The sequence below is a fragment of the Neltuma alba genome, unplaced genomic scaffold, assembly GCF_004799145.2.
Source record: "Neltuma alba isolate B1F8T4 unplaced genomic scaffold, ASM479914v2 tig00010211_pilon, whole genome shotgun sequence".
NCBI lineage: Eukaryota > Viridiplantae > Streptophyta > Magnoliopsida > Fabales > Fabaceae > Neltuma > Neltuma alba.
The window spans coordinates 39,921-59,772 of NW_021635147.1; positions in this window are offsets into that span (position 1 = coordinate 39,921).

The following is a 19,852-nucleotide window of genomic DNA, read 5'->3' on the forward strand; positions in this document are numbered from 1 at the left end:
TTAAATTTTTAGAGTTCTTAGGGTTTAAGGGGGAAGTGATTTCTTTGTTACTGTATGAAAAATCCCAATTAAAAAGAGATATAAACGCACGCTTCTCAATGCTAAACTGTGCTTGTGATAAAAAACTTCATACCATAAAATAATGTAGACTAAATTTTTATCATATCACTGTGGCTCTCGAATTGATTTTCATAATAAGATATCTATGGGACAAAACCATTTTTTTCCTCTGAATTTCTATTAGCTGTCCCATCGAATTGCTCGTCCTTACGTTATTTAGTATTCTATGATAATTAAAATAATGTTGCCACTTATTTGTGCAATCCAATTTCTTTCCCAGTAAATTATATGTCTCTTTCGTATATTTTCCCCATTCCTTCTCTCTCTCTCACTCACTCTCTATGTAAACAAGGGTATATTTGGAAAAAATATATTTATTACATATTTATTACCTTTCACCAATTTCAACCAACCTTTTATAATGTGCAATTACTTGTGGCTTATATATATAGGGGTGAAAATAGGACATGCAAGACTTTACTCATAGTAATAGGTTAGGTCTGTCTTGTAACAAGTCAACTTGAGTTATCATAGGCTTTTTTTTTTCAACCTAAACCTAGCATAAAACTTGTTAAAAATGCCAGTATTTTTAAAACTTCAAACAGCCCAAAAATATATTTTTAAGATGAAAGTGCGGAGGTGATAAATTCACACCCTCATCTTTGGAAAATAAAAAAAAATTGGTGGTAAAAATATTTTTATAACTGTATGATATTTCATATTATCAACAAATCAAATCCAAATATTATTGGGTCTAAAAAAATATTTTATTGTTGTTATTTTCCGATTCGTTCTTTGTGATTTTTTCTGAATTAACCTTGAACCTAAAACATTCATTGAAATTTAAAATTGTATTTCATAAATTCTTTGATCTAGTTAGTCTTTGAAAAACCTAAATCAACCAAAGTGAGTCCAAAATCTAGAAAACAAACTATATTATTCACTGCTATTCCTAAATAATGAGTCTCGTTAAAACTTTTATATTACGCTTTCAAACTCTAGACTAGAGAATGAGCTCAAATACTTCAATGAACCTCTCGTTAAATGACTTATGGACTCATAATTTAGTCACTATAGATCTTTTTAGAGTTTATAGGGTTTAAGGGGGAAGTGATTTCTTTGTTATCGTATGAAAAATCCAGTTAAAAAATATATAATACAAATGTTCGTGTCTTATTTAGGGACAAACTATCCCCTTACTTGCATTAATAATTCATAATTAATCTTTTCAAATACATTACAATTCCATCCATACACTAACCATTTTCATACATCATCATAGCCAGTTATACATGCCATTACCATTATTTAACATCATATAACATTAACAGGTATGTTCATAACATACATTGGTATACAATTTACATAATGTAATACAATACATTTCTTAAGTTGTTTTCCTCTTTTCCTAGCTTCCACTTCAAGCATTCATTCTCCTTTGCATATTATACCTATTATGGTTGGTTAAAGGAGGGTGAGGTTCAGGAGAATCTCAGTAGTAAACAAGAACCACCTAAACATACATGATAAGCTTGGTATTCATAACATGCTTGCAACTTAACACTATGACACAATGACATGTTTGGAAATCATCATACGTTTATCATAAGACATATAGGCTTATGGTATACTTTAAACACATTAACAATCATAATGCATGAGTTCATAAAATCACATAAACATAGAAACATGCCATACATGCTGGCAAATACCAAGCACATAAGAGTAGGATAAAGTTTGCTGCCTTGTTTCATTAAACTTTGTCTTTGCTCTCTTTTCTTCCCAACTACCAAGATTGCCTAGACAATCTTGCCATTTCTCTTTCTTGGTGTCACATGGCCTTAATCACATTAACACATCAATAGCCAACTCATTAGGACCATAGTAATACCTAATAACTCTTACTTTCAAACTTGATTCATCTTTAACCCTAACTTTTCACTTTCTTAATCTTGATTCCTAAATTCATTCTCTTGGCCATTTCCCACTCAATTTTTCATGAGGAATCTAAATATGAGCTTGAACTTAACAAAATCTAACTCCTTTCCCTATTTCTTGAGTTGGTTGAAAGTTATACCTTTGGGGTCCAAAATTTTTTTTTTCAAGTTTAATGCTTCCAAACTTGTTTTCTGACTGTTACTCTACACAATTTTTCATTCTAAACTCATTGGATGTATCAAAATAATCAAGATCTAGCCCTAAGGCATCAACCCCAGCTTTACCGAATAGTCCCCTTAAATAACACAATCAAAAAATTCAACCAATTCCAATATAAAACCACTTAATTCTTGTTCCTTTCAAGCCTTCAAACCTTATACTAATATTAATTTCATCTTCCCCTTAACTTAACAATTCCATGCAGCATCATACCCTAGGGCTTTAAGCTTCCAAAAACCATCAAAACCATAACCAAGCTCAACAACAACAAAGGTAATAGAAATTACATCAGAAACCATGAACATATTTTGTTTTGGAGCTTGATCTTGCATGGTTTCTCTTACTCTTTCTCTTCTTCTCCTCCTTTTCATATTTTCAACCCCTCCTCTTTTTCTCTTGTGTTCGCTGAAATTTTGGCCATGTTGGAGGGGAAAGGATATTTATAAAAATTTACTTAAATCCTACCTCTTGATCTTGTATGTGTGTATGGCTTGATCTTGGCCATTCATTTAATCTCTTTGCCATGTGTCTCTTGTCTTCTTGATTCTTGCCACCTAAGCCTCTTAGATGTCTCCTTCGTTCAATATAAGTGCCACCTCATGGGACACATCACATGCCACCTATCACACATGTGAAAAAACATGATATTTTATTACTTAATTTCATTCTTCCAAACTTAACCCTTAACAAAATGTATTATTTCATTCATGTCCCTTCGTCAAATTTGCCTTAAAATAGGGAGCAAAATAAGGAGAAATTTGTGCTCGCACATAACCTTGACTATTCCTCCTGATTTTATGATTTTACATTGTATCGGGTACTTTTTCCGATCTTGACTTATCTGGTAACACTGGGACATGTTCTGGTATCTTTTTTCCATCACAATTAACTCACATGGCATTATATATGCCTAAAGAGGAAGTGATGCTCTTCTCTTGTTCTTTTATTAAAATAATTAATATTATTTATTTTGGAGTAAAATTGACCAGATTCTTTCTATCGGTTCACAACCTCGAGAATCTATTTCTAGATACCAATACTGTTTATTGTCATGGGAAATTTCTCTAATTTTTCTTAAGTCAAAAGTCAACCTCTAGACAGTTTACTTCGACTTTCCCTGATAGTATATAAATAGGCTTTAAATTCTAGTAAAGCCAATCTCTTCACTTTTTGGGGACAAAATCATTTTTAAAACTTATGATAATTCCTCACGTACTATTTCTCATTTTTGTCCAATTATCTAAGGCCTCCTCATATTTTAAATAATTCAATATCAGCTAATATTCATAATTAGCCAAAACCCCAGAATCTCATCAATTTGCTTTAGAAGTATTTTTGTCATTTTTAACCCTATATGGGCCTCAAGAGCTTATTTCTCATTTTTGTGGAATTTTCTAGAACGTTCGAACCCATTTTCCATCACTACCCTTGTTGGCCCAAAACTTTTCAAATTTACAATTAGATTCCTACTTGGGTCTAGTCTCAGAAATAATCTCATTGAGGTTTCCAACACAACTTTTGGCCCTTAATCACCTTCAATTCTCTTACTTAAGCCCTTGAGACTTCATTAGGGTCTATGTCTTCTTCTTTTCTCAGTCTTAGAAAATTTTCACTTCATGATTTAATCTCTAGGAATCTCTATCTCTTCAAGGAACTTCTGAGACTTGTCATAAGGAGTCTAGTAGCTTTTCCATTTCAGGCTAGTTCTGATAGTTCTAGACCCAAAATTTGAGATGTTACATATGACATTTCATATTATCGACAAATCAAATCCAAATATTATTGGGTCTAATAGAATATTTCATTTTTGTTATTTTCCTATTCGTTTCTTTGTAATTTTTCTGAATTGACCTTGAAACTAAAATATTCATTGAAATTTAAAATTGTATTTCATAAATTCTACGAGTTTGTGTTTAAAAAACCTATGTCAAACAAAAGGGGTCCAAAATCTGGAAAATAAACTATATTATTCACTGCTATTCTTAAATAATGAGTCTCGTTAAAACTTTTATATTATGTCAACATTTTGATAAAAGACTAACAATGGGTTCACTAAAATGTAAGTATAACAACGTGTTTAAGAAAATTCGTAACTTATAATTTATATATTTTAATTTCTTTTCTGATGCGGAATGTTATTGTAGCCGTACATTTAGATAGTCCTCATTTATGCAAGAATTGTGATTGAAAATACCTTTTACAAATCAACAAGATGAGGAGAATGATATAATTTAGAGAAACTAAAAAGGTTTCCCTAAAACTGCTAACTAAAATTATAACGGCCTAACAAGTTTAATAGGGTTTTCCGAGAGTTTAGGCCTAACTTTTTAAGAGAAACATGTCTTTAAAAAGTCCTAGATTTACTTGTATCTCTATTTTAAATAGGTCAAGCTAAACATTGGTCAGCCATAGGCTCTTGACAAGCCGCCTGATTTATTTTCACCCCTGCTTATATATAAGAATTGATGGAGTATTGTTTAACCTCCGTATAATTAGATTGTTTTTCATGATCTAATTCTAAATCCATATATTTAAATTGTCTTCTATGATCTTATTTGCTTCATTTTAAATATCCATTCTATACATTGAGCCTTATCTATTAATAAGTACTACCTATGGTACTAAATATTAGAACTAGTTAGAAATTTAATTTATTCATAAATATAAAATCCTAATCTACTTTGTCTCATATATTTATTCATTCTTTTTCAAAATAGGTCCCATAGTGATTGTAGATGTTAAATGGTTTTTAGTCTAATGCATATGATTAACAAGGGTATTTTAGGAAAAACAATATTCATTTATTACAAATAACTAATTTAACTAACTTCCTCGATACTTGCAAATTAATTATCTAGTTCTAGCTAGGTTTTGAGAATGGCTTTATGAACTTATTTATTTTGTTTGGAATAAATTTTTGATCAAACATTGGGATCCTTTCTTTTAATTATAATTTGAAGTTCTTCATTAATACCATTCTCCTTTTTTATGTCCAACTCATGTTTTTCTATTAAGTTCTTAACTGAATTGCATAGTTGTTCATACTAATAAAATTTTTATCAGAAACTCTTTACAGAATTTTCTTTTCATATTTCTATTTTTCAAAGGAACAATTTATAATTGATGACTAGATTTACAAACTAAGTAGGTTTTAACAATTATTTATGAATTAAGTGTATTGTAGGTTTCTAGATTTTTTGGTGAAATAAATAATTAGACTTAAGAGTTTTCTTGAGGTTTTTAATTTTGACTTAGTCTTTTCTTGTTATTGCAGTTCTAACATCCTTTTGAATGATGATAGCCAATACATTTGACCTTAGCACTACTATAGAAAACCTCTTTGATGATGGTTAAAAAGGGTTTTTCAAAAGAGTTTTAGAGGTGTAATGATTACTATCTACGTAAAAAATTGAGGATTTTACAACAATTATTACCTACCATGAAAAGACACTTTGCATGGCAGTTTTTGTGAAATAACCACCATAGAAAGGCCTCAATAAATGGTGATAAGGGGCTCACTTTCCATGGTCGTTATTCACTTAACCACCGTGAATAGCGATTTCCACAACAGTTATCAAAACAACCATCATGAAAAATTTAAATTTTTTAATATAAATTTGTTTTAATTTGTGTACAACCTTCTTATAATACCAAACCAAAACATACCTATCCTAGCAAGTAAAAAAGATTAAAATAATGCCAAACCAATTCTAAACTAAAATACAATTTTAATAATTTAAAATTCAACTAAAATTCAATGAATTCAATGCTAAAAGTCTAATCTAAAACTAAGACAAATAAAGTTTCCAACCTAATTCAACTAAACCTAATAATAAAAAAGTTAACCAATCCATAGTTTAACTAAACCTAGCAAACAATATTAGTGGCAGTTTCACCCAAAGGAGGGTAAATTGGGTGATATATAAAAATTTGACTTTATAAAATAAACAATTGAATAATGCAAACGAAGCAAGTTTAGAAGGATTTCACCAAAGATGAATAGAAGTAGAACACACAAGGATTTATACTGGTTCAGTCACAACCACTTGACCTACGTCCAATTCTTAGAGCGCCTTTGAGTTTTGCACTAAACCCCAAGATTCAATAGGCTCTTGGTGCCACAGTACAACAATTGAGCTCACCCTCAATTACTCCCCCTTACTTCTCGTAAGGTTACAATCCTCTCAAGAATCCTAGATTTTTGAGTCACTCATTGAAAGTAATAAATGATTTACAAATTCTCTCTTAAGACTATATGGGATAAACACTGAAGCTCAGAACAAAAAAACAGAGAATTGAATGGCAAGATTAATTTCAACAGTTGGTAACTCAATTCATTCACTGCTTCATTCAAGGCTCTTCACGCTATTTATAGCTCGAGTCTTTCAAGTTTCCGTTAGACATAAGAGCTTGTAATCGTTGGGATATCACTTGCGTGTGTCGGTAGTTGCAATAGTTGTTCATAATAAATGCACTTCTGACACAGTAGCTTGAACCTATAATATAACTGTTGAGCTTCATAATCTTCAGGAGTGCCTTGGTAGAGAAATAACATTTATTCAAGAAGGAATATGAGTGAATAACATAATAGATGATGATCTTTGAACTTTAATACAAGAAGTGAGAATCATAATCAAAGATCAGATAACCAGAGAATCAATTTATCGAAGACTTAATCGATAAGCCTTTAATTGATAAAGTTATCAATTAATAGAAAAAAAAAGTAACGTAAAACATAGACTCACTTATTGAAGTTATTATGGAACATGCATTTTATGGAATAGGTTATCGATAAATGATGAAATATAGTCAAAGTGATTTTATCAAGAAAATTCATTTGAAAAGCTTGTAAATTGAATTTTTTGCCTTCTCTACTTTTTATAAGAGTATAAAATGATTAATGAAGGCTGAGAAAAGCTTAAAGATAATTATATTATATTTTCTGAGAAATATCTTGAAGAACAGTTTCAAGAAATGTATCTGAACTTTATGGAATAGATTATCAATAATTCATTTTATCAAACAGTTTATCGATAAATGAAGTAAGTGTAGAAAATCATTTTAACCAAATTTATCTGAAACATTATCGATAAGGACTTGATCGAACAAGTTATCTGAAAAGCTTTTTGAAAGACTTAGATAGGGTGAGATAGGAAAAGCGTGACATTAATTGATAAAATGATTGATAAGTGTATTTATCAATTAGATAAGTGATTATTGATAAAATGATTGATAATTGACTGAGTAAAACTTGAAGTAGAGAGATACTGAGTGAAACTTGATCGAACACATTATCAAACAATATAGCAAGACAATCTTAGACAGTTTTATAACAAGTTATCAATAAGTATGATTATCGATAAGGTGATGGATAACTCCAAATGTGTTCTAAATAGATATGGTTTGAAGGGAACTTACCAATAATCTGTCACGTGATCGATAATCTCATTTATCCCTAAAGTTATCGATAAAAGCTTGTCAATACTAAGAAACAAATCCTTTTTAGCTGATAGCTTATTGAACATTTTAATTATCGATCAAGTGATCAATAATTGCCTAATAGAAACCATATTCAGGCAAGTTTACTAATGATTGAAAAGGTGATCAAATAATATGTTTTTCTAACAAGCTATTAGCACAGTAGTTATGTGACACGTTATTGATAAAGCTTATCAGCACTCAAACTCATTGATATTTAGTCCTTTATCTAACATGTGATCGATCAACCCAATGATCCAACACATGATCGAATAACAACTTAATATTTATGAAGGGAAACTTAACTACTCATTTTGTTGTCATCAAAACCTTAAATCTAACAAACAATGAACTAAAAAAACCTATATTCAACTATTAGTACCAAAATATTGAACTTCAACTACACTAAATGTTTATCAACTCATATTTCAAGTAATGTTCTTGGCAAAACATTCCTCATTAGGTTGATTTCGTTAGGTTCGTGTTCCATACTATCTCGAAATGCCTGTAAATTAAAAGAAAAAAATTCATTAGTCAATTGGATCAAAATTGTGAGAAAAACTTGAAGAATTACAATGTAACTTCCATTTACCTTATGTAATTTCTCAGAACCCCTATCTTAATAATGTCATTCATATAGCGAATTGCGTAATATCCATATTCAATACTCCCAGGTTGACAACAGTACTAACAAAATAAAAAATAGAATTGAATATATTAGAAAATAGTTAACTTTATTATCTAAAAGATTTATAAACATAAAACTTAGGGAAAATTCCAGATAAAGCCCTTCCAATATACACAATTCCAGATTTGGTCCTAGAATTGTGGAAATGACAGATTGGGTCATTGACCCAATCTTTCATTTGCAAAATAAAGGGGAATGGACAAATTTGACCTTCTCAAATGTAAAAGTAAAAGGAAAGCAATGTCGGATGACCCACTTATGGCTGTAGAATCATATTGAAGAAAGGTGGAGAGAATGTTGGACGGTGGGACCTTGGAAGGTGGTTGAAGCAAGCAAGGTTAGTAATTTCTCACACCACAATCCTCGTCTCTTCATCCTGGGGTCTGATCATGGTGGTTTTGTTTTTCATTTTGAAGTATTGTGATTGTGGGTATGGTTGGGTACACGTTCTTGGTCTTGAAATCAGAATGAGGTTGAAAAAAGCAAGTGAAGTAATTTTGTACACCACAATCTTCCTCTTTTCATCCCCTACCATGATCATTTATCAATATGGGTCTATTAATGTTTTTTTCTGACGAAGCTGATACAGTAAAATGGGTTACGTATGAAGGTCGAAGCATGCATACTTGCGGCGTTTCATTAGTGACAGTGAAGTTCTTATTTTTATTTGCGTGAGCTGAAGCATTTATCGACAGAGGTTTGTTGCTTTTTAGTAGGGTTTACAATGATTAATGTTGGGGAATGGAGAAATTTTTTTAGGGGAAAGTCGAATAAGACATTGGCTGATTGCATGACATTGGAGTTTAAGGCATGACAGTTATGATAGGGTGGATATTATAGTTAATAGCTAATGTTAAAGTGTGAAACCCTAAACTAAAGTTGTTAATGGATGAAGAGGTTCTGCTATTTATCTTTATTTAAAGAAGTGACAAAATATCATTATCGGTGAACTAATATAATGATTATTCATTTGTTTCAGCTTAGCATGCATAATGAATTGTAATATTGGCTCCATTTCTGGGAAGGAATTATTTTGTTATTTTCGTGTAGATGGAGAATTTGTTATTAGTCCTGAAGGTCAAGTTAGATATCATGGAGGTAGAGTACATGTAGAAACGATAAAAGATGGAATGACACTTGAAGATTTAAGGGCAACTATATCAGAATTTAAGGGCAATTACATCAGAATGCAGTGGTTATGATGATAATAGTTAGGACATTAAGTATACTATCAAGTATGATGAGAGGACATTAATTGATCTTCTTGATGATGGTAGAGTTAGAAATATTTTTGGGCATAATGACATCATTGCGCATGTGTATGTATCGTTAAAAGGTAATGAGACTGAAAGATATAAAATCAATGATCAAGATATGTAAGTTATAAATTTCTTCTAGTTGAAGTTGTTATTTGTTGTGCTAATGTAGTTAATGTGGGAACATATATTGTTAATATGCTAACAATTGTAGTTATCGTGCATGCAGAATTGAGACAGAACTATATAAGATGACTAATGCACAAATGTAAGTAAAATTTTTTGCTTGTGTAAGTTGCTATTTGCTGTGATAATGTAGTTAATGTAGGAACAAATATTGTTAATATGCTAACAGTTGTAGTTATCATGCATGCAAAATTGAGACAGAACTAGAGATGACTGATGCACAAATGTAAGTAAAAAAATTTTCCTGGTAAAGTTGCTATTTACTGTGCTAATATAGTTAGTGTAGAAACAAATGTTGTTAATATGCTAACAATTGTAGTTATTGTGCATGCAAAATTGAACAGAACCACATGAGATGACTGATGCACAAATGTAAGTAAAAAAATTTTCCTGGTGGAAGTTGCTATTTGCTGTGCTAATGTAGTTAATGTAGGAACATATATTGTCAATATCCTAACAAATGTAGTGATCGTGCACGTAGAATTGAGACAAAACCACATGAGATGACTGGTGCACAAATATAAGTGAAAAAATTTTCCCTGGTGGAAGTTGCTATTTGCTGTGCTAATGTAGTGAATGTAGGAACAGATATTGTCAATATGCTAACAATTGTAGTTATTGTGCATGCAGATTCGAAATTGAAAGATTGTTGGGATTGTCACAACAGGAAATGGCTATATCTTATATCAGTTTGGGAAATGATTATGAGCATGTGGGTCATGAAAATATTGCTGAATGCATTCCTTATCAAGTCCTAAGTGGCTTATATGTAGGCAGTGATGGCCCACATGAAGGCCCAAGCTCTAGTGGAGGGAATGCAGTGGCACAAATTACTGAGATGAACTATAGTAAATGGTTGAACTTTTTACAGGCGTGGGGCAGAAAATTCCACATGCTGGTTTATTTAGGGAGTATTTGTACAAGTTTATTATCGCACATAACTTTAAGCTTAAAGTTTTGAGGAACAGCAAAGAGAGGATGTTTGTCATTTGCAAAGTGGAAGGTTGTCCATGGAAAATATGTGCAAGTGCATTGGGGGAGAATGGTCCATATCTTCATGTCACCACATTAATTAACGAGCATGTGCATAGTGCCCAAGATAATTTGCAAGTTAGACAGTGTGTGATGATGCCTCTTGTCGTTAAAGCACTCAATTAAACTAGGTCCCAATTAATTTGTAGTTCAGGATCGACCTAGGTCATTACTTCTAAGGAGCAATTTATGGGTTTCTTTAGGTAAAAATTCAGGTAATTAAAAAAATGCACTAAATTGAACCTAAACTAAAATGCAAAATTCTAATTCTAAATGGAAAATGCAAATGTCCTAAAATCTGTATGAAAATTAAATTAAACTAAATGAATGCGATGCGATTTTAGAGGGGATTTTGAAGGAAAATAAAAATAATGAATAAAGAAAATTAATCAAAAAGCAAAAAGAATTAGCAAGTAAAAATTTAGAAATTTCTCTTCAGGTACGGTAGAGGGGACAAACTCAAGATTCACATGAATTTAACTTTCATAACCTTAATCAGTTAATTAGACCAAAGGAAGGTGATAAGAGAGTGGAATTAATAAACTTAATTACCTACTTGAAATAAAGGAAACCCTCAACCTAAAAAACCCTTAAACTATTAGAGAACTCATAACAGTATAAGGTTGGTTAATTAAGCTTATTAAAACCAATGAAAATAATTAATTCTGGAAATTATGTTTGAAATTATCTAATTAAACAATCAGACAATCAACCAACTTAATTAAACAATTAAGAGGTAAAAGGACCCAAATTTTGCAATTAAAACCACACTGATAATTAAACTCATAATGAGAACTCAATTATAAATTCAATTAACAATGCAAATGCTCTAAACATAAATTCCAACAAGTGTCTCAATACAAACAAAATCCAAATATCAATCCAATCCAAGGATAAAAAAATGACAATCTAGAACTAAATTGTTTCAACAAAATTACAACTTGAACTCATTTAAAACTAAACAATTTCAAGTCCTTGAATTAAAAAGATAAATGGAATATTACTCCCTTGTGGTCTTCAAGTGCTAGCCTAAGGCTCTAGTCTCCTTCATGCTCCTCCCAAGTTGCCTCCCTATAAGCTTAAGCTTCCATCAAATTGCCTTCTCCTTCAAAATTGTTTGATGCTACGGCCATAAATTGATGAAAGTTGATGATGATGTGGAGATGGGAATTGGATCAAGGAAGAGACGTGAATGATGATGATGAAAGTTGGGTGAGTCACAGAACGTGATGCCCCCCTCTTTTGGTGACTATGGAATGAATGTAATATATGGTATATGGCATGTCAGAATTCACGTTGAATCGTCCGCCTGGCTGAATGGAGAAGGATAGAAAAATATGCTCTTCGGCGTGAATCCTTGCTCTCTAAATAAGGGAAATAGTTTAATGAGGGAAAAGGAAATTTTTTGTGGATCCAAAGCTCAAGTCCATTAGTAATTAACTGATCCACTTGATATTAACCATTGAATTGTGCTTAGATTCCAAGAAACAATCTTGCACTATTATATTTTCTATGTGCCCCTTTCTTGACCTACAAGAATTTAAGTGCATCTATTAATGTAGATTATACCCAAATATAATCAAAAATTAAATATTAAATTTGCACAAAAATTAGGCAAGAAAGTGCAAAACTTTCTAAAAATGATCTTTCTAAAAATATGAGACTTTTTTCAAAGAAATAGGAAAAATTAATTACAAGTCAAAATAGGAAACCACAAAATATTTATATTTTTAATCCAAAAATCAGAATTTTTATGCAAAATCCAAAAATCAACCAATTAATCTAATAATGCATAAAAAGTTCATTTAAGCTCAAAATTATCATTCAAATTATGAATTAATGTGGGATAAAATATATAAAAATTGGGCTTTATCAGTGTGCAAGATCTAATATGACATCCTGTTTATTATTGATGAGGTGAGGAACCATGCTGACAAGCGGCCAAGTGAAATAAGGACGAAATTGCAAACAGAATTTGGTCTAAATATTATGTCATACCTTATTATCAGATCCACTTAGGGTTTAATTAAAACCATTTTAGACCACATTGGATGGTCTTGGGCTCAAAAATTCATGAAAAATGCTTGATTTTTGGATTTTTACTGTTCATCGGGTAAAAATCCAGTTTTCTGGCCCAACTTCAAAAATTCATAACTTAATCTAGAAAAATTAAAATAGAGTGGTTCAAAATTCTATAAAAATCTCTTTGAATGCTTTTTCAAGAAAAAATAATCTTATGAACCAATTCTATTTGAAAAAGTGTCAGGTTTTTGTGAAATTCACCTCCGTCTATTTGGCAAAGCATACTTTGAAAAATCATTATAAATTGTGTAGTTGGCCATTTTTAACATGCTGCCTATCGATTTGAAGCTCATGACGTCAAATTTAAGTATACTAAATTTCGTGCAGAAATTGGTTCAGTAACTTAATAAAACGTGGCTCTAAACTGACATCCTGCTTAGGGATTACAACACCAACCATACATACTTATATATAACCAAATACAAATATTTCCTCATGGTTCATCACCATATTTATCCTTAGATTTGCAGCCTCCCTTTTGATGATTCAGTTCCTAAAATATTAGGTTACATATGGGGGATGAGATTTCAATGAAATCCCAGTAGCAAGATCAATCAACCCAAACATTAATATGCATCAATCACAAGCATTCCAACCTTTTGCTATTAATAGGGAACTACTTTACCTCATATATGTATCACTCTAACATGCAATAGCCAAGGCACATAAAGTAAGGAGTATAGCTACACAATCATCATCATCATCATCATCATCATCTAGTTCAACTACATAATAGCACATGAAATTGCATAGCAATCAATTCAACACTCAACATTAAGGTCAATTAAATCTTACTACCTTAATCCAATGCTCTTTGATTTTCTTGTTCTTCTTTCTTGCTTCCACAAATGCCAAACGCTAACATGGAAATCCACAACAAGGGCAGTAAGAATCATCAACCATTCCTCATAAAAATCAACAACATAAATCAAGGACATCCTTTGTGTAACATCCAAACCTTTGAGCCTAGAAGTACCAGAAATAGCCTGAATTGGATAAGCTATGAGACCCCTAGTAGCAGAGGTCCCAAACACGAGAAAGGAAATTAAAGCAGTTTTAGGGACTAAACTGCAAAGTGAAAGTCTTAAAGGGCTAAAGTGTAATCAAAGTTAGAGGCTCTAGTAAAGTCTCGAAGGCCCAGAGAGAGAAAAGAGGCTAAATATAGGCCAAAGGTTAAGTTAGAAACCTCAAAGAGAGGATTGTATGAAGTTAAGTCCAAGTAGGGACTAAACCGTAAATTCAGAAAGTTATGACTAACAGGGGTAAAAATGGAGGAGTATACAGAGAATTCCAAGAAAATCTTAAAAAATGGGAAATAATATTCTAAGGCTCTTCTGTGAAGAGAAAAGATAAAAATACCCCTGAGGCAGCTTAAATGGAATTTGTGAGGTTATAGCCAGTAAAAAGTATACTATTTGAGGTAATTATTTGAAATAGCAAGAGACCTAAAAAATGTACACAAAAATGAGGTTAAATGGTTGGAAGGTTGTACTAATTTATAAAATTAGTTCTGTAACCAAAAGGCCAGTGGAATGGCTTTAATAAATTAAAAAACCGATTATGCTGATAAAAGGGCATTTTAATAAATGAATTTTTATGCAAGGCTTAAAGGAAGTGTTATGGCCTAAGAAAATTTATAGATATTTTTTAGAATAAAAGAGAATTTATGGAGTAGAAAGAAGAATTTTCTGAGCTCTGAAAGGCTATAAAGAAAGTCGGAAAAACATGGGCCAAATAAATTCGAAGGAAACTTAAGGATTAAGTTTTGATCCAACGGCTAGGATCTAATCTCCTTTCTCTTCCACCACATTTGTGATACCTGGCATCTTCTAGAAGAATGAGGTAAGGGTGATGCAAGAAGATCATGCAATGATGATGTAAAAGTTAACTTGAAGTTTTAAGATTGCCCTTATCCTTTCTATTAGCCACCAAGGGCATTTTAGTCCATTCAAGCCAAAGTTTTGGCTATAAATACCCCACCTTGGAAGAGTATTTTGGCAGCCATTTGTAGAGGAAAAACTCTACCAAAATTTAGAGAAAAACATAGGGGTGAAGGCCAAGAAGAAAGGAAAAAGGTTCAAGCATCAAGATCAAGGTATGTAATGGTTGTAACATCTGATTTGATGCCTATTTCAAATAAGTTTCTCTTTGTATCGGATTCTGAAATTTGGTATGATTAAAGTACACTCTGTAAGCTTTAATTCTATGGGTATAAAACTTTATTTGGATATTTGTACGATTTATGGTGATTTTTCAAAACTAAGGTTTGAAATTTGGAAATAGTGTTTAATCTTTGGAAGAGTGTCGAGTTTCGTACAATTTCGGTACTGTTCAGTGTAGAATTGGTTCCTGAAATTATTTTTCTTCTAAATTTAACTTAAGGAGCTTTCATTGAGACTTGAAACCACTCAATTTAAATATTTCTAGAATTAATTATGAATTTTTAAAATTGAGCAAAAATTCTGAAATTTCTGCATCAATAGTACCCGCGAAGCAAAATTTTCAGATTTGATCTTCTTGAATCTAAGGCCATCTAAAGTGGTTCTAATTGACAAGAAATGGATCTTAAGGATGGAAAATGATGAGATTTATGTTAGAAAAGCTAGAAAGAAAACCCTAAAACCAAGAGAAAGGGTTGAGGTTCAAGAGAGGTAGTCTTGAATATTATGTAATCTAATAGTCCTAATAGATTGTATGATCATTATGACTATGTTTAGGACCTTAGAACATCCAAGAGGATGTTTGGTGATGTTGACCAAATGCCCACATGGTTGGAAAGTCAAGAGAGTCAAAGGAAAAGTAAGAGGAAAGCTTGAGGCGCAAGGTAGTGAACTTACCTATTGTCATTGCTTGATCTTGTATGCTTGTGTATTGTTGTGTACATGTTATTTGAATGTTAATGTGACATATTTTAACTACTGTAATTACCATTCATGATGAGTAGATTATGTCTCCATGGTCATGCATCAAGAAGTTAGCTTTGAGCATGCTAATATGTCACTAATTAACAAGAGAATAAACAAGTTGTGTGTAGTGCATTAGCATCCATCTAGCATGATTAATATGATATTATTTGCTACTGAGATTCCCTCGAATCGCACCCCCTTCTAACCAACCATTTAGGTCAATCATCAATGGGCAATAACGGCATGAGAAGCAAGGAGAAGAAAGTGGAGAATTGTTCATGTTAATGAATGATATTATTATTCAATGTGTAATTCTCCTATTATGTAATTTATGTTGAGGATGCCAATGATGCCATATATTTAATTATAATACTTATGGTATATATAGAAATGTACGAACATGAACAGGAAAAAGTAAGTCCATGGTACGTATACCAAAGAAATAAAATGAATTAAAGTAAAGAGATGTTAAGGGATAAAACGTAGGTCCTGAAGTAGTGAGTTTGTAGCTCTAGTTTGACCTATCAAACAAATGATTTAAGTTATAAGATTTGTTAGACTCATAGTTCACATCCCAAGATTTAAAATGAGAGGTAGATCATCTCAATTGGATGTGTACACAAGAAGATACGAATTTCCAAATTTGAGGCACAGAATGTTGGAAGTTCCAGATTTTACGAAATGAACAGTAAATTTATTGATTAAACTGTATGAATTGGGAAAGGGTAATCCAATTGCATATTTTTCCCTTAAAGATAATTGAAATAGCTTTTTGTAGAATTTTAGAACACCTCAATACAATTTTTATGGAATTAGTTATGAATTTTTGAAGTTAGAGCTGTAATCTGAAAGTTAAACAGTAAATAGTAACCCGAGTAATTATGTTGAAATTTTAAATCCGCGGGCTTGTGTCATGATTTGCTTGAACCACAATGCTTACGAATGCGTACTCTGAGGGATTAAAGGTAGGACGTTTCACTTTGTCCCTTAAAGCATCCACCTTTGTTCTTTAATTTTAGAGTTTGTTTCCTTAAACCCTAAAAATTCCCTCTTGACTCATTCCTATATGATTTTTCATGTAGATTCCAAATATCTACTTAGATTTAACAAAATAAAATCTCTTCTTTCAGTTTCAGCTTGGCCGAACCATTAGGGTTTAGAATCTAAAAATTGCAACTTTAATTCTATGGCTTCCAACACTTGTTCTTTAGGTTTACCCTACACCATTTTTCATTTTGAACACAATGGAAGCCTCAAAAATTTGAAAAACACATCCTAGGGTCAAGATCTTGCTTTGGCTAAAAAGGTTCTCATGCAACATAACAAAGAAAACACTTCAAAAGCAACCTACAAACTCTTGTAACCACTAGGATCTAATATGGTTTGAAGTGTTCTAGCCAGATTGAACCATAAAACTTCCTCCCTTACTTATTATACATTTCAGCTAGCACCAAAGAAGGAAGAAAAACCAGAAATTTCAACCATATAACCCAAGCAAACAAGGCAAGAAACAACTTAGAACCAAAAACTAACCTTGGATCTTGGTTGGATGATCAAAGTTGGTGCCTTTTCTCTTGATTTCTCCTTGAGCTCTCTCTTTTCTCTCTTGGTTTGCTCTTGGATGAAACTAGCATCTGATTTAGGGGGAGGATTACTCATTTAATGTGCACAAAATATCTCACCTACTAGCATTAATAAGAAGCCAAGTGTCAAAAGCCTACTCCTTCTTGAAATTTCCCTCTTAATCACTTAATTCCAATTGTAATTAATTTTCAAAAGTCAAACTCTCCTCTACTTGAGGCTTGACACTTAGAAAGCTTTAAATTCTCTCTATTAGGGGCTTGACACATGGCTAAATGTGAACCATTTGAATTGCAAGACTCTAGTCTTGCTTTATCGGTGCATTTTGACTTCGGGTTTAACTTCTTTTCTATAATTACAGTGCTCTGGCCTCTGTAATTATTTTCTATCAGATCTATAAATTATTCTCCTCATTTTTATCTTTCCAAATTGCCCTCTCTGTCTCAAATTTAATTTCCCAATAATTAAATAAAAAGGAAAACTAATTTCCTTCTCTTTACTGATTTTTCCATTTTTCAAAGGAATTGGGAAAAATCTTGGATACTTGAGGGTCTTCTTTTAATTCCATAATCTCTTATAATTTTTTGGGATATCATAAGAATTTTCTCAGGATTTTATCCTCCTTAAAAATATTTATTTGGAATTTTCCAAATAAAGGACCTTAAACTAGCTTAAATCGCCCTTAAATTCCTTTGTAATTTCTCTAAGGTCAATTTGGTCATAAAACCAATTTTATAATCCCATATAATTCTCAAGGAACATTGTCCTTATTTTTTCTTAATTTTTTGAGACTTGGAAATATTTTTCCATAATTATTCTTGACCAATTTTCCTTAATTAGCCAAACTTTTCATAATTGGCTTGGAAAACTATGATAATTATTTTCCACCAAAATTCTTCTATTTCTCCTTATCCTTTTTAGCCTTTAAATATTTAGGAATATCCTTATTCCTAAATATCATATTATTAGATGTTACATTTCTCCCTCTAAATAAATTTCGTCCTCGAAATTTAAAGCATATCTTATTAGAAAAGTTTAGATACTTTTCCTCTATTTTAGTCTCTATCTCCCTTGTAGCTTTTTTCAGTGTAAGACCTTTCCAGACAACCTCGACTGAAACTGCCTGTTTATCAATTGTTCGACTTTATGATCAATGATTCGCTTTAGTCTGATCTCAAAGACGGGTTGTCTTGGAGCATAATGTCATCATAGCTTATGACATGTGTCGGGTCTAAATGGTACTTCTTTCATTAGGAGACATGGAAGACATCATGAATTTGGCTTAAATTCGGGGGAAGGGTCACTTATACGCTACTAGTCCAGCCTTGGATGAAATTTAAAACGGTCTAACATACTTTGAAGTTAACTTCTTAAGCTTCAGGGATTGATCGACTTTCATTGTTGGTTACACTTTAATCACCAACCTCAATCTTTAATGGTCTCCTTTAATGTCTGGGTATCGTCTTTGTCTACTTTGAGCCGTTATAAGTTTTTATTGAATAACTTTAATCTATTGGGAAGTGTGATCCACTAAATTAGGACCATACTTACATCTTTCATTGAGCTCTATCCAACACAAGGGAGATCTACACTTCCTCCCATAGAGTGCTTCATATGGCGCTATTCGAATACTTGCAGGGAAACTGTCATCTTAAGCGAATTCAGCTAACAGTAAGTATATATCCCAGTTACCATCGAAATTAAGCACATGTGCATGTAGCATATCTTCTAACATACATATCATTCTCTGTGTCTGCCCATCCGTCTTAGGATGGTAGGCTATACTAAAGTTGAGAGTAGTGTCCATTTCTTTCATAAGGACCTCCAAAACTTCAAGTAAATCTCGGGCTTAGTCTGAAACCATATTGCTTAGGACACTCGGTTACCTAACAGCTTCCTTAACTTTCATCTTCCATTATCTGCTAGACTTAGTGTATTCTTGCCAAAATGGCTAATATTTCCAGCTTTTGCATCCTCTTACATTACTTCCCTAAGGTTACCTATCATTGGGTTACTCTTGCCCAAGCATGCTTAACTGAACAGTGCTGACGAGAATCTGAGGCACTGATTTTGATAGGCTCAACCTTGGTACTTTGTTGTCTTAGCCCCTTTTTTTTTTTCTATCTTTAGTTGGGTCTTTTCAGCTTACATTCCTGTCTCTTGCCTCATCTTAAGGATTTACCCGTCAATACTCAGTCTGTCTCTGTATCACATAGGTTCTTCCTGTATCTAGAGCTAGCCTGAATGTCTCTTTTTCAGGTCTTATGGCTCTACTCCTCTAACTTTGGCTTTCCTCTGTTAATCAGAAGGAAATTGAATCCAGCCTAATTAATAATAAGGTTTTCTGGAAGGAAGTCGTGGGTACTCTCTCGGTATCGGTTCACAACCGAAGGAGGTTTCCACATCCTTAACTCATTCCTGGTCCT